Raw genomic sequence first — 14599 nt, 5'->3', positions numbered from 1 at the left:
TATCTAAAAAACAGTGACAGTTCCCATTTGTTTCGGACCTGGGTAAAAAGCCATCAAAAAGTTTTTGTGGTGAGCAGCGCGCAAGATATATCAGCGGGACAAAGCGGATCCCCATTCCATTGAGCAGCTGCTGATCTCAAAATATAAGACGTCTACCACATTGCTCACATTTACATGTTTGTTGCCCCCCCTAAACAATTCTAAAAGCTTGGAGAGGCAGAACTTCTCTTTGCAGAAGCTACCAGTAATTCTGTGGCTGTCTACCAGGTAAGCTGGCAGGCATCCTACTTTGTCTCACCAGAGTGATGCATGCCAGACCCTCCAAGTGTCCATATTTTCCAGGGATATCCCTGATTTGGAGAACCCTTCCCGGTTTCTGATTTGATCCTGGAATGTCCCACTTTTCCTTAGGATGTCCCTATTTTCTTTCTTTTTTTTTTTTAAAAAAAGATTTTTTATATTTTCAATGCAGAATCATAACAAAAATTACAAACATTGAATCCAAAATAATACTGTACAAACAAAAATCCCCGGAACATATAGGAAAAAAAACAGAAAAGGAAAAGGGAAAAAACACCAAAGGAAACAAAACTAAACTAAACAAAAACGAAAAAGCACACATCTACAGAAAAAAACCATATCATTACGTACATAACACAAATTGACTTCCTTCCTTTGTTCTGAGACCTCAAAAAATTTACTCTTACTGTATTGTTGTGTCTAATTAGATTACTTCCACCTTGGTACTTTTTATATTTTTTACACCATTTTTCTTTTTCTTTAACCCTGTAAAGCATCATTCATTACATACCAATATACTAACTCCAGAACAATGTTTTTTCATATACTCTTTAGCACAACCCCATTCTTTTAATAATTTCTGGTCCAATTGTCCCCTTATGTAAGCTGTGAGTCTTGCCAGATTTATGTATTCACATAATTTAACTTGCCAATCTTTCACTGATGGAATTTTTCTGCTTTTCCAGTTTTTAGCTATAAGCATCCTGGCAGCTGTTGTTGCATAAAGGAATACTTTCCTTTGATTTTCGGGGATATCATTTGTAATTAAACCTAAAAGGAATGCCTCTGGTTTTTTACTAAAAGATAATTTAAACATCTTTTTGAGTTCTTCATAGATTTCATTCCAGAATTGTTTAATAGGTCGGCATTCCCACCACATGTGAAACATTGTTCCTATTTCTTTTTCACATCTCCAACAGGTATTCGATTTTAATTTGTAAATTTTTGCCAATTTTACCAGAGTTAAGTACCATTGGTACACCATTTTCATAAAATTTTCTCTTATTGTATAACATGCCGTGAATTTAATATCATATTTCCATAATTTGTCCCATTGGTCCAGCCAAATTACATATCCTATATCGCATGCCCATTTAATCATAACTTCTTTTACTTCTTCATCCTTTAATTCCCATTCTAATAGTAAATTATACATTTTGGATATAATGGGAGACCTAAATGGTGTCACGTCAATAGAATTAGATAGGACAGAGAGAGAAAGAAAATCAAAAAAAGGCAGACTCCCAGACACCTTCTTTCAGATGGTAGAAAACTTAAATAAAAACCCAGGAGAAAGACAGTATACACATTTCTCAGAAGTTAAAAAATCAGCCGGCAGAATTGACAGCATATGGGTATCAAATAACTTAACAACTAAAATTAAAAAAGCAGAAATACAGACCAAAATTATTACAGATCACAACCCAGTCACATTAGAATTAAAGGAACACAAGAAAACTAATAAAAGGTGGAGACTTAATGAAAGGCTATTAAATGACAAAAAGATTGTGAAAAAAGCACAAGAACTACTGAGAGAATTTTTTGAATTAAATAAAGAACAGGATACAGACTTCAGGACAATATGGGATGCAAGTAAAGCTTTTATAAGAGGCTTTTACATACAACAAAGTGCAATAAGGAAAAGAAACAGAGCAAAAACTAGAACAAATAAGGAAAGAAATAGGAATAAATGAAAAATTATTAGCAAAACAACCAAAAAATGAATTAATAAACCAAAAACTAAAAATATTACAAACCCAGGCTTCAGCAATATTAAATAGCGAAATTGAGGACAATATCAAATGGATGAAACAAAGGTCGTTCGAATTTGCAAATAAACCCGGAAAGATGCTAGCCTGGCAACTGAAAAAGAGACAAAAGGAAAAACTGGTTGATAAAATAGTGGAAGAGGGGAGATAACCCTGAGGAAATTAAAAAGTGCTTTACAAAATATTATAATAAGCTATATAAATCAGGAAATGAGACAGAGGTTGAAATAAAAGAGTATTTATGTGGAAAGGATATACCTAAAATTAAGAAAGAAAAGATTCAAGAGCTAAACTCCCCAATAACCAAGACAGAGCTTCATCAAGCGATAATTAAGATGAAATTGGGAAAATCCCCAGGCCCAGATGGTCTTACCGCAATACATTACAAAAAATTAGAGGAACCACTATTATCACCTATGAAGACACTCTTAAATAGAATATTGGAAGACGGGAAGATTCCCAACACCTGGAAACAGGCGCACATAGTAGTAATCCCAAAACAAGGACGAAATAAAGAGTTTATAACCAATTATAGACCAATTTCATTACTAAATAATGATTACAAGATTTATGCACAAATATTGGCAACAAGATTAAAGACAGTTTTGCAGGATTGTATAAATAAAGAGCAGGCAGGGTTCTTGCCGTGCAGGAAAATGAGTGATAATATAAGAACAGTGATTGATATGATCGAGTATTTAGACATGAAACCAAGTAAGAAGGTAGCCTTTGTTTTTGTGGACGCGGAAAAGGCATTTGACAAAGTATCATGGAAATTTCTAAAAATATTATTAGACCAGATGGACATGGGAGATCAAATTACAAGAGGGCTAAAAGCAATTTATGAACAACAAGAAGCAAATATAATAATAAATAATGATGTGACTGATTATTTTAAAATACAGAAGGGCACCAGACAAGGGTGCCCACTTTCACCTTTATTATTCATTTTGGTTTTGGAAATATTAAATCAAGAAATCAGATTGGATCAAGAAATAAATGGAATATCCCTAGGAGAGAAAATATACAAAATAAAGGGCATTCATCAAAATAAGGGCATTTGCAGATGATTTAGTTTTAATGGTGGAAAACCCAAAGGAAAGCTTAGCAAAGGCTCTAGAAAAAATGGGAAACTTTGGAAGGGTATCAGGTTTTGCTTTGAATAAAGAAAAAACGAAATTAATGGTAAAAAACATGGGAGATCAAGAGGAACTGGTAGAAAAATTTGGATTACAAATTGTAAAAAAAGTGAAATATTTAGGTATACAAATAACAATGAAAAATATAAATTTGTTTGAAGATAATTATAATTTTTTTTGGGAAGAAACAAAAAGAGAAATGGAAACTTGGACAAGATTGAAATTAACACTCGGGTAAAATTTCGGCTATTAAAATGAATATCTTACCAAAACTTCTGTTCCTTTTTCAAATGATTCCCATAATAGGTAAAGATGATTGTTTTAAAAAATGGAAAACGGACCTAACAAAGTTTATATGGCAAGGAAAAAAGCCACGGATCAAACATAAATTACTAACCGACATAAAAGAGCGGGGAGGTTTTGGACTCCCAGACCTGAGATTATACTACGATGCAGCATGCTTTACTTGGATTAAGGATTGGATCAAATTGGATAACAGTGACATTTTGGATTTGGAGGGATGGAACAACAGATATGGTTGGCATGCCTATCTAATTTATAACAAAGTGGCAGTTCATAAAGAATTTCTATGCCACGTAATTAGAAATGCATTATACAAGGTCTGGGTGAGACATAGAAGGTTGTTAGAACCAAAAACCCCATGGTGGGTCTCACCACTAGAAGTAATACTGGTTAAAAAGATAAATACTATAGGAAGAATGGCAACATACCAGCAGCTCCTAAAAGAAGAACAGGGCCAATTAAAACTAAGATCATACGATGAGGTGACCCAATACTGTACCACATGGTTACAATATCACCAAATTGCACAAATATTCAACCAGGATAAAGTAATAGGATTTGAAAAAGAAGAATCAAAATTACAAAAAGTATTACTACAAAACTCAAAAAAGGATGTCCCTATTTTCATTGGAGAAAAGTTGGAGTGTATGGAGCTATCTGACCCCTGAGCTGTCTGAAGGAAATCCTGTATAGGGAAGTGTTGTTGTTTTTAAATACTTAATGCTTTATTATGTTTTTATATACCGTATTTTTTGCTCTATAAGACTCACTTTTCCCCTAACCTCCTAAAAAGTAAGGGGAAATGTGTGCGCGTCCTATGGAGCTAATGCAGGCTGCGCAGCTATCTGAGAAGCCAGAACGGCAAGAGGGATCACTGCTTTTGCTGAGCAGCGATCCCTCTTGTTGTTCTGGCTTCTGTGATTCAGAATATTTTTTTTCTTGTTTTCTTCCTCCAAAAACTAGGTGCGTCTTGTGGTCTGGTGCGTCTTATAGAGCGAAAAATATGGTGTGTTGGAAGCTGCCCAGAGTGGCTTGGCAACTCAGTAAGATATGTGGGGTATAAATAGTAAAATGATCAATATGGAATGGGACATCCCTATTTTCACCAGAGAAATGTTTGAGGGTATGGCATGCTCTGGTTATATCCCGCTTGAACTACTACAATGCACTCTATGTGGGGCTACTTTTGAAGCTGACTCGGAAACGATAACTAATCCAGAATGCGGCAGCTCGACTGGTGACTGGGAGCGGCCGCCGGGACCACATAACAGCAGTCCTGAAAGGCACTGGCTCCTAGTACATTTCCAAGCCAAGTCAAAGTGTTGGTGCTGACCTTTAAAGCCCTAAACGGCCTCAGTCCTGTATACCTGAAGGAGCATCTACACCCACATTGCTCAGTCAGGACACTGAGGTCCAGCGCCGAGGGCCTTCTGGCGGTTCCCTCACTGAGAGAAGTGAAGTTATAGGGAACCAGGCAGAGGCCTTTCTTGACAGTGGAACCCTCCCTGTGGAATGCCCTCCTGTCAGATGTCAAGGAAATAAACAACTATCTGACTTTTAAGACATCTGAAGGCAGCCCTGTTTCGGGAAGCTTTTAATGTTTGAGGTTTTACTATGCTTTTATATGTACTATAAGCTGCCCCAAGTGTTTGGGGAAACCCAGTCAGATGGGCATAGTAGTAGTAGTAGTAGCAGCAGTAATCATAATCATAATAATAATAATAATAATAATAATAATAATAATAATAGTAATAATAATAGTAATACTAATAATAATTCAGTAAGAATGGTATAAATTTTGATGATTTGTCATTTTTAGTAGAAGACCAACAATTTTGGATTTTAGTTCTTTAAGAAACTGAGCGATATGCCATCTGGACCTGGTGACTTGTTAATTTTAGTATATCAATGTGGGATAAACGGGTAATAAAAACTTCGCAGAAAAGACCATACCTTGCTGTCGTAACTGCTTGCATTGCAAAGAAAGAGGAAACTTGCGGTAATAAGTCAAGTTAAGAAATTGCTGAGAGTAGCTGAAAGATAATGCCTTATAAGGTACTAGTAAGGTTTGTAGGTGACTCAAAACCACAAGGGAAAATGGAGAACAGTTTGAAAACTATTGTGCATGCTTAAATAGGCTACGAATATTAGTCAAACTGCATGATCATCTGAAGAAGTGTGCATGCACACGAAAGCTCATACCAAGAACTAACTTAGTTGGTCTTTAAGGTGCTACTGGAAGGAATTTTTTTATTTTGCATGATCATAGGCTGTATGTATTGGAGGGGGTACATATCAAGGGGTACATATATGAAATAGGCGGACCGGGAAGTCTGTAAACTACAGTCTCCTAACCAATAGGACAGGGGTCAGCAAACTTTTTCAGCAGGGGGCTGGTCCACTGTCCCTCATACCTTGTGGGGGACCAGACTATATTTTGAAAAAAAATTGAACAAATTACTATGCCCCACAAATAACCCAGAGGTGCATTTTAAATAAAAGGACACAACATTCCACTCATGTAAAAACACACTGATTTCCGGATCATTCGCGGGCCAGATTGAGAAGGCGATTGGGCTGGATCCAGCCCCCGGGCCTCAGTTTGCCTACCCATGCAAGAGGAGAAGGTAGGAGGGAAATTCGGACAGACTATAGGGCATAAAGTAGCTTTGATGTGAACAAGACGGGGCCCTCCATCTTTACAGCACAATCTGGGGAGTAGCACTGTTTCGAGAATAAACAACCTTTGGTTTTGCCTGATCTCGGTGTCCGACTCTTTCTTCTCACTGAGCAATTGACTCCCTCTGGGGAAGATCCCTGGGGCAAATTTGTCCAACAATCAATCGGCCTGAGAGCTTCATTAATAATCAGAACATCACTCTCATTATTGACTTCATTTCTCATTAGGCGATTCTGCCAGGGCACACAGATTACTGTGACCTGTGGCTGTAGCTGGGAGACGTTATCGCTACTCTCCATTTCTGCACCTGCCTTGCTTTCTTCAGGAGTTCGAGGCGGTTTTGCATGAGGGCAGCTGTGTCATCCCAGTCACGTGGACACAGTTCCACCATCCTGAGTGTCCTGGTGCAGGAGCGCAATTTGCAAAGTTATGCTGGGACCTAGGCCCTTGTATGTGGGCCTCTTGTCTCAACATTTCAGGTGGCTGCACTGAGACATCAGTTTGCACAGAACTTTCCCATCACATTTGGCCTCACAATTATCATTTGGGAAAGAGAACTATGCCGCCTTGTTTACAGAGTGGAAACTGAGGTTGGTTGGTCATGACAAACTTTGTATTCAGGGTTCAACTTCAACCCTTTGATGGTGATTGCAGGCTCAACCACATAATAATAATAATAATAATAATAATAATAATAATAATAATAATAATAATAATAATAATAATAATATTTGTACCCTGCCCATCTGGCTGGGTTTCCCCAGCCACTCTGGGCGGCTTCCAGAGAGTCGAAAAATACACTAAAATGTCACACATTAAAAACTTCCCTGAACAGGGCTGCCTTCAGATGTCTTCTGAATGTCAGGTAGTTGTTTATCGCTTTGACATCTGATGGGAGGGCGTTCCACAGGGCGGGCACCACTACCGAGAAGGCCCTCTGCCTGGTTCCCTGTAGCTTTGCTTCTCGCAATGAGGGAACCGCCAGAAAGCCCTCGGCGCTGGACCTCAGCATCCGGGCAGAACGATGGGGGTGGAGACGTTCCTTCAGGTATACTGGGCCGAGGCCGTTTAGGGCTTTAAAGGTCAACACCAACACTTTGAATTGCGCTCGGAAACGTACTGGGAGCGACCGGTGTTATGTGGTCTCGGCAGCTGCCCCCAGTCACCAGTCTAGCTGCCGCATTCTGGATTAGTTGTAATTTCCGGGTCACCTTCAAAGGTAGCCCCACATAGAGCGCATTGCAATAGTCCAAGCGGGAGATAACCAGAGCATGCACCACTCTGGCGAGACAGTCCGCGGGCAGGTAGGGTCTCAGCCTGCGAACCAGGTGGAGCTGGTAGACAGCTGCCCTGGATACAGAATTGACCTGCGCCTCCATGGACAGCTGTGAGTCCAGAATAACTCCCAGGCTGCGCACCTGGTCCTTCAGGGGCACAGTTCAGGACCAGGGAATCCTCCACACCAGCCTGCCCCCTGTCCCCCCAAAACAGTACTTCTGTCTTGTCACGATTCAACCTCAGTGTGGGGCTGGTTCACACATGCATGTTCGCCACTGAATAACTGCACCATGAAGTGAGAAGAGATCTCCACAGGGGACCTTGTGTGCAACCCTCCACTCACTTGCACGATGGTTTGTAATCTCTGCTTTTGTTAAAAGGGGGACCTAAGAGGCTAACGTTTGGCCTGCCTGATGCCTCTTAGACGCTGTTGATGTGGGGAGGGGCTTTTGAGAGGTGCAGGGGCTGCCACTGGAGTGGGAACCGAACATCTCCCATAAATGAATGGAACATCTCATGCAAGCACTTTGGTTCCTGTCCAGTGCTTATCAACCAAGCTAGTTCACTCATCTACTGCCCATCAAGTGTGCAGCAATCAGCAGATGGGCACTCCAATCATGCATGTGGGAACTGGTCTGCAGGTAAGGTAAAGGTGAAGTCATAGAATCATAGAGTTGGAAGGGAACCTGTTACCTCCTTGTAGCAGCTAACAACTATAATCTATTCAACTATAAGAATCATATAGCATTCAGGGTTCTCTTAAACTACCAGGGCTACGATCCTGAGAATGCTGAGAAACTAGATTTCATTTTAATGAGAGTGAATTTGCTGCATACAGAGCAGCATTAGCCACTGAGTACTGGCTAACCATAATGCGATGAAAAGTGGCTCTAAAGCTGACATTAACTGTGCCAAGTTCTCTTTATTATCCCCTGCCAAATAGGGTCACCTCATCCCAGTTTCCTCTATGGCACTGGTCTTCAGTTGGTGGGAAAGGCCAGAGCCCTCCCTAGTGTCCCTTAGAAAGGAGCCGTATCAGCGCCCACTCTGCACAATCACTTTACCTTGGTGCCACAGTGCCAGGACAGGAACCTTCTCCTGTGTTGGATCTCGCCATGACAGGAGCATCGCTATGCCACACACATATTTTTTGCTCTATAAGATGCACCTGACCATAAGACACACCTAATTTTTAGAGGAGGAAAACAAGAAAAGCCAGCAAGAGCCACAGACATGCTCAGCTCTTTAAAGACAGACGGGCTGCCCTCCGTCCCTTCTCCCACCTCCCTGAAAAGCCAGAGCAAGCTCCATAAGACGCACACACATTTCCCCTTACTTTTTAGGAGGAAAAAAGTGCGTCTTATGGAGCAAAAAATATGGTACATCATACACTCCATAGTCTGATAGGTGATTTTTATGTCCCCCCCCCCAAGCCTATGCCCTGAGCAGGGGCCGGTTTCATCAACCCCGAGGTACTGGTCAGGGCCCACTCCTAGACTTGCAACCTGGCATGGGATGAATTGCACAGCAGGAACATTGTTGTTGTTTAGTCGTGTGCGACTCTTTGTGACCCCCTGGACCAGAGCACGCCAGGCACTCCTGTCTTCCACTGCCTCCCACAGTTTGGTCAAACTCACGCTGGTACCTTCGAGAACCCACCATCTCGTCCTCTGTCGTCCCCTTCTCCTTGTACTCTCCATCTTTCCCAACATCGGGGTTTTTTCCAGGGAGTCTTCTCTTCTCTTCTCATGAGGTGGCCAAGGTATTGGAGCCTCAGCTTCACGATTTGTCCATCCAGTGAGCACTCAGGGCTGATTTCCTTCAGAATGGATAGGTTTGATCTTCTTGCAGTCCATGGGACTCTCAAGAGTCTCCTCCAGCACCATAATTCAAAAGCATCAATTCTTCGGCGATCAGCCTTCTTTATGGTCCAGCTCTCACTTCCATACATCACTACTGGGAAAACCATAGCTTTAACTATACGAACCTTTGTCGGCAAGGTGATGTCTCTGCTTTTTAAGATGCTGTCTAGGTTTGTCATTGCTTTTCTCCCAAGAAGCAGGCGTCTCTTAATTTCGTGGCTGCTGTCACCATCTGCAGTAATCATGGAGCCCAAGAAAGTAAAATCTCTCACTGCCTCCATTTCTTCCCCTTCTATTTGCCAGGACAGGCAAGTAAATGGTTAAAAGTTTGGGTCCCCAAATGCGCAGTTCGATTAAAGGTAGCTCCCGGGTCCGAAAAGCCTGAAGACTTTTGTTCTATGGTAAAAGTGGGATCGTGTAGTTACACCAACATGGTAAGTTGCTCAGGTGACTTTATGCCTGCAAATTCAGAATGAGCACAGCAGTGAGAAGCAAATCTGTTGAGTGTGTGGAGATAGGGACTGGAAGGCAAATGCCATCTCTTATGCCCCCTATCTTGCAGAGAATGTCTGGCTGCAATTTAAGGGAGTAAATATTAATGTGGAGGGATGGATTTAGAAGGAAACTCCTAAGCCAGCACAGGCTTACTTCAGAGACCACTAAACTGGAAATGGCAAACTGCTGCCCTCTAGTGCCCTCCATGGGAAGAGACTGATAAAAGACCTGCGTTTGGCTTTATAGGTCCACTTCATAAGCGAGAAACTTGCTTCTTTTTCATTCCAAAACCAGGTCTTTCAAAATTGTGCCAATAGCAACTTGCTGACGTTAAGCTCACTGTTTTCTCTCTAAAGAGCTCAAATTATGAAGAGCTTCATAATTTCTTATTCCAGTTTATTGCTGCAATGCTCCTTTTGTTTCTTCTTCGCATTGCCCCAAACCACTGGTGTTTCTTATTCACTGTAGAAGATCTCTTTTCATGTTTCTGTAAAAATAGAAGTGTTTCTCCTTTCCCTTCCTGTTTACGCCACTTTCTTGTTGGAAGTTTGGTTGCAGCTTTTCCCCCAAGACCAAAAGGTGCCGGAACACACTTCCGTCAGAAGACTCACCCCAGAGCCCCCAGGCGATTTCTTCAGGCTGGGGGTGGTGTTTCCTTGCCAGACCGAGGCTTGCTGAGGTGCAGGCAGCCTTTCGCACTTCAACTTAGCACCTTAAAGAGCCCCCCAGTGTCCCTGGCTCCCGTGGGGGCTTGCTCAGCTGAGGCATAGCTGTCCAGCTGGGACGCTGAATAGCCTCAGCAAAACCCCACTGCGCCTCTGGCTCACGAGGAGACGCTCTCCAGAGCCCATAGAGGATGTCCCCATGGGGATCTGGGGAGGGTCTCCTCATGAGCTGGAGGAGCAGCAGGTCTTTGCTGAGGCTGGTCAGGTCTTCTTCACACTTCCAGAGACCGCCTGAGAGATGCTGGAATGCCATTCCTGCTGAAAAAAGGTCATGGGTGTAGCTCAGCTTGCAGAAGAGGGGTTTGCATGAGGTTAAGAAAGATAGAGGAACATGGGTGGTGCTGTGAGTTAAACCGCAGAGCCTAGGGCTTGCTGATCAGAAGGTCGGCAGTTCGAATCTCCGCGACGGGGTGAGCTCCCGTTGCTCGGTCCCTGCTCCTGCCAACCTAGCAGTTCGAAAGCACATCAAAGTGCAAGTAGATAAATAGGTACCGCTCCGGCGGGAAGGTGAACGTCATTTCTGTGTGCTGCTCTGGTTCGCCAGAGGCGGCTTTGTCCTGCTGGCCACATGGCCTGGAATCTGTACGCCGGCTCCCTCGGCCAATAAAGCGAGATGAGCACCACAACCCCAGAGTTGTCCACGACTGGACCTAATGGTCAGGGGTCCCTTTTACCTTTACCTTTAAGAAAGATAGAGTGAGGCACATCCTTGTTACCAGACTGTCACATACCCTTAACCTATCAGCTTATTTTTCTATCTCCTTGTTGTTTAGACTGAGACATCTTCGGTTGCATCCTGCTTGCCAGTTCCTTATCCAACTTCTCTCTTTGACCTCAGATCGAGAGGTCATCTTTCACTATCCTCCAAGAGAACAAAGCATGGCTGCCTTGTTCTTCTCTAGACTAGCCAGACTAGAACCAAAGTTTCTGCATTTCCTACCATAAATAACTTTCTTATTTTCTTGCCTACATCCCTCCCTCCCTCCATCTCTTTCTCTCATTTGAAAGGTAAAGTCTCCTGTTTAACCAAGACTCACTTGTTAGATGCTGCAAACGAAAGCGTTTCCATAAGTAACTGATCCTGTTATCCCAATACCCCTCCTGTACTTTGTTCAAGTAAAATGCAGGCAACTCACCTTTGTTACTTGCCATTTGTTGCTTCTGTGTTTCCCCCCCTCTATATTTCCACTTCAAAGTCCTCCTAGATCTGGATTCCTCTGATATCAGTTATTTAGTTATGCCACTTTTGGGCAGGGACTTCGATTTGTAAATACAGACTTTAGATAATGCCAATGTGGAGTTAGCTATAGTTTTTTTAAAAAAAACACCACAAAAACTTATTGGATTTTCCTCAGGGAGCATAAATCTGGACTGAAGGGGGAGGAAGGTGAAGGATTATAGATTGTGTGGGTGCTGCAAATAACTTGGGGGCATGAGGAACTTGGCATCCTTAGACCAAAGATTGCACCTACTTTTCTCACACCTGTGTACTTTTTGCTTCACCAGCCCCTTGTCTTTGGAACTCACTGACCCCAGGTACTGAAAAGGACCCAGTAACTTCCACTTTTAAAGAAATCCCTGAAGGCATGCCTGTTTACACAAGTCTCTTCCAACTGACTAACTGGTATATTTACAGTAAATCTTCCCTTATCCTTAAATTCTTTCCTTAAATCTGTTTAGTCAAAGTGTAAGTCTATGCGCAGGGTTCTCTCTCTCTGTGTGTGTTTTAAATTAAAAATATTTATTATTCTTTTTAAAGGTATGCTTTAATACGCTGCCTTGTGTTTTTTTAGCCAGTTATGCAATAACTAATAAAAAAGCAAACAATTTTCAGGAGAGAACGGATCATGATAGCAGTCAAAAGTGAGGCAGACGGCCACTTCTCTTCAGGCAGACATTGTTGTGTCTGGTCTAACCATCTCACATCCAGTTTTCTCTTACTTATTGATCTCTTTCAAGCCACTCTGGGAGCCTTGTCAAAAATGATTTAAACAAACAAACAAACAAACAAACAAACAAACAAACAAACTCTCCACCAGCTTAGATAGGCACATTAACTGTCTTCCTGCCTTCCTTTATAGCTTCTGCTTTATAGCTTAAAGTTAAAGGGACCCCTGATTATTAGGTCCAGTCGTGAACGACTCTGGGGTTGCGGCGCTCATCTCGCTTTACTGGCCGAGAGAGCCGGTGTACAGCTTCCAGGTCATGTGGCCAGCATGACTGAGCTGCTTCTGATGAACCAGAGCAGTGCACGGAAACGCCATTTACCTTCCTGCCGGAGCGGTACCTATTTATCTACTTGCACTTTGATACAATTTCGTACTGCTAGGTTGGCAGGAGCTGGGACCGAGCAACGGGAGCTCACCCCGTCGTGGGGATTCGAACTGCCGACCTTCTGATCGGTGAGTCCTAGGCTCTGTGGTTTAACCCACAGCGCCACCCATGTCCCGGGCCTTATAGCTTAGGGCAGAGCTTTTCAACCTTTTTGAGTGCACAGCTCTCTGGACCAACTTGACCCTTCCCCTGTGGCGAAAGGCGCTCCGAGCGCCGGCCCAGTTATGTCCCCTCATCCCTTTTCAAACACCCTCCCTGGTGGAGTGTTCCCTCAGCCTCCTTTCCTCTCCCCTCTTCTTGGGAGTCCTCCAGGCAGCTGCTGCCCCTGGTCTCTGAGCTGCCCCTTCCCTGCCCCAAAGAGAGGTGCCTCTTCGTGCTGCCCCACAGGGGCCTGGGAAGAGGATGCCCCCAGCCTTAGCAGCCCAAAGGAGCCTGGCCGAAAGTGACCACCATCTTACTCACCTTGGGAGGCAGCAGAGGCAGCAGCAGGTATTGCCTGGCCTGAGTGGTGGGAAGGCTCCCCTCCAGTGCTGGACACTCAGCTCCCAGGCAGGCATTGCATACAACAAGCACAAGAAAGGTCAGTATGGTGCCTACCTGGCCTGTCTCCCACTTGTCCAGCAAGGGCTGGCGGACTGGCAGGCTGGGCTCCCTCACCCACTTGCTTGCTTACTCCAAGGACGCCTCAGCTCCTGGAAACCAGCCCCCCCCCTGGCCAGCCCCAGAGACACCATTCACATGGGGAACTTGTAGCCAGGGCTGCTGCAACAAACAGCTGTGCAAGCCTTGGGGAGGCAGAGATGCAAGAGGGCATCAGAGGGAGGGAGGGAAGGAAAGAGGGACAGAGGCCATCATTGTCCATGGCACCCCTGACCAGCCTTCAAGGCACCCCATTAATTCACACACGAAAGTTATTAATCATTAAAATCACAGGCAGCTCTGAAGTGTGCTGCACCTGCTAATTGCTTCTGCTAACTGCAGAACCCAGGATAATATTTTAATTTTTTTATAATATTTTATTAGGTTTTAACAATAGAAAGGTTTAGAAAAATACAAAAAGTGAAAAAAATACAAAGTTATAAAGTATAAAAATACAGACATTAAACACCAAAAAAAGAAAAGGAAAAAACACATATAAAAGAAAACAAAAATTCCCTCTTTCTTAATTTCTCCTCTTTAGTTAACTTATTTTCCTGACTTCCTCACGTCTCCCATTTTTGTATCCCTTTTAAAAATTGGTTCAGCAAATTCATGTCCTATTAGTCTATCTATTATTAATCCAATCTTACATTTTACCTTGTTGCTAGAACCCCTGGAATTCATTTCAATGTCCTCAACATTCAAAAATTTTACAATATTTCTGCAAATAAGTTTTAAATTTCCTCCAATCTTCTTCCACAGACTCTTCTCCCTGGTCTCGGATTCTGCCAGTCATTTCCGCCATCTCCATATAGTCTATTAGTTGCATCTGCCATTCTTCCAAGGTGGGCAAGTCTTGTGTCTTCCAATGCTTTGCGATGAGAATTCTTGCTGCTGCTGTAGCATACATGAAGAAAGTTCTATCCTTTTTTAACACCGATTGGCCAACTATGCCCAGGAGAAAGGCCTCTGGTTTCTTCGGGAAAGTATATTTAAATACCTTTTTCAGTTCATTATATATCATTTCCCAGAAAGCCTTAATCCTTGGGCACGTCCACCAAAGGTGAAAAAATGT

This window comes from Podarcis bocagei (genome assembly GCF_964188305.1).
Source record: "Podarcis bocagei genome assembly, chromosome: 4".
In the NCBI taxonomy this organism is placed as follows: Eukaryota; Metazoa; Chordata; class Lepidosauria; order Squamata; family Lacertidae; genus Podarcis; species Podarcis bocagei.
This window is presented reverse-complemented; position numbering follows the sequence as displayed.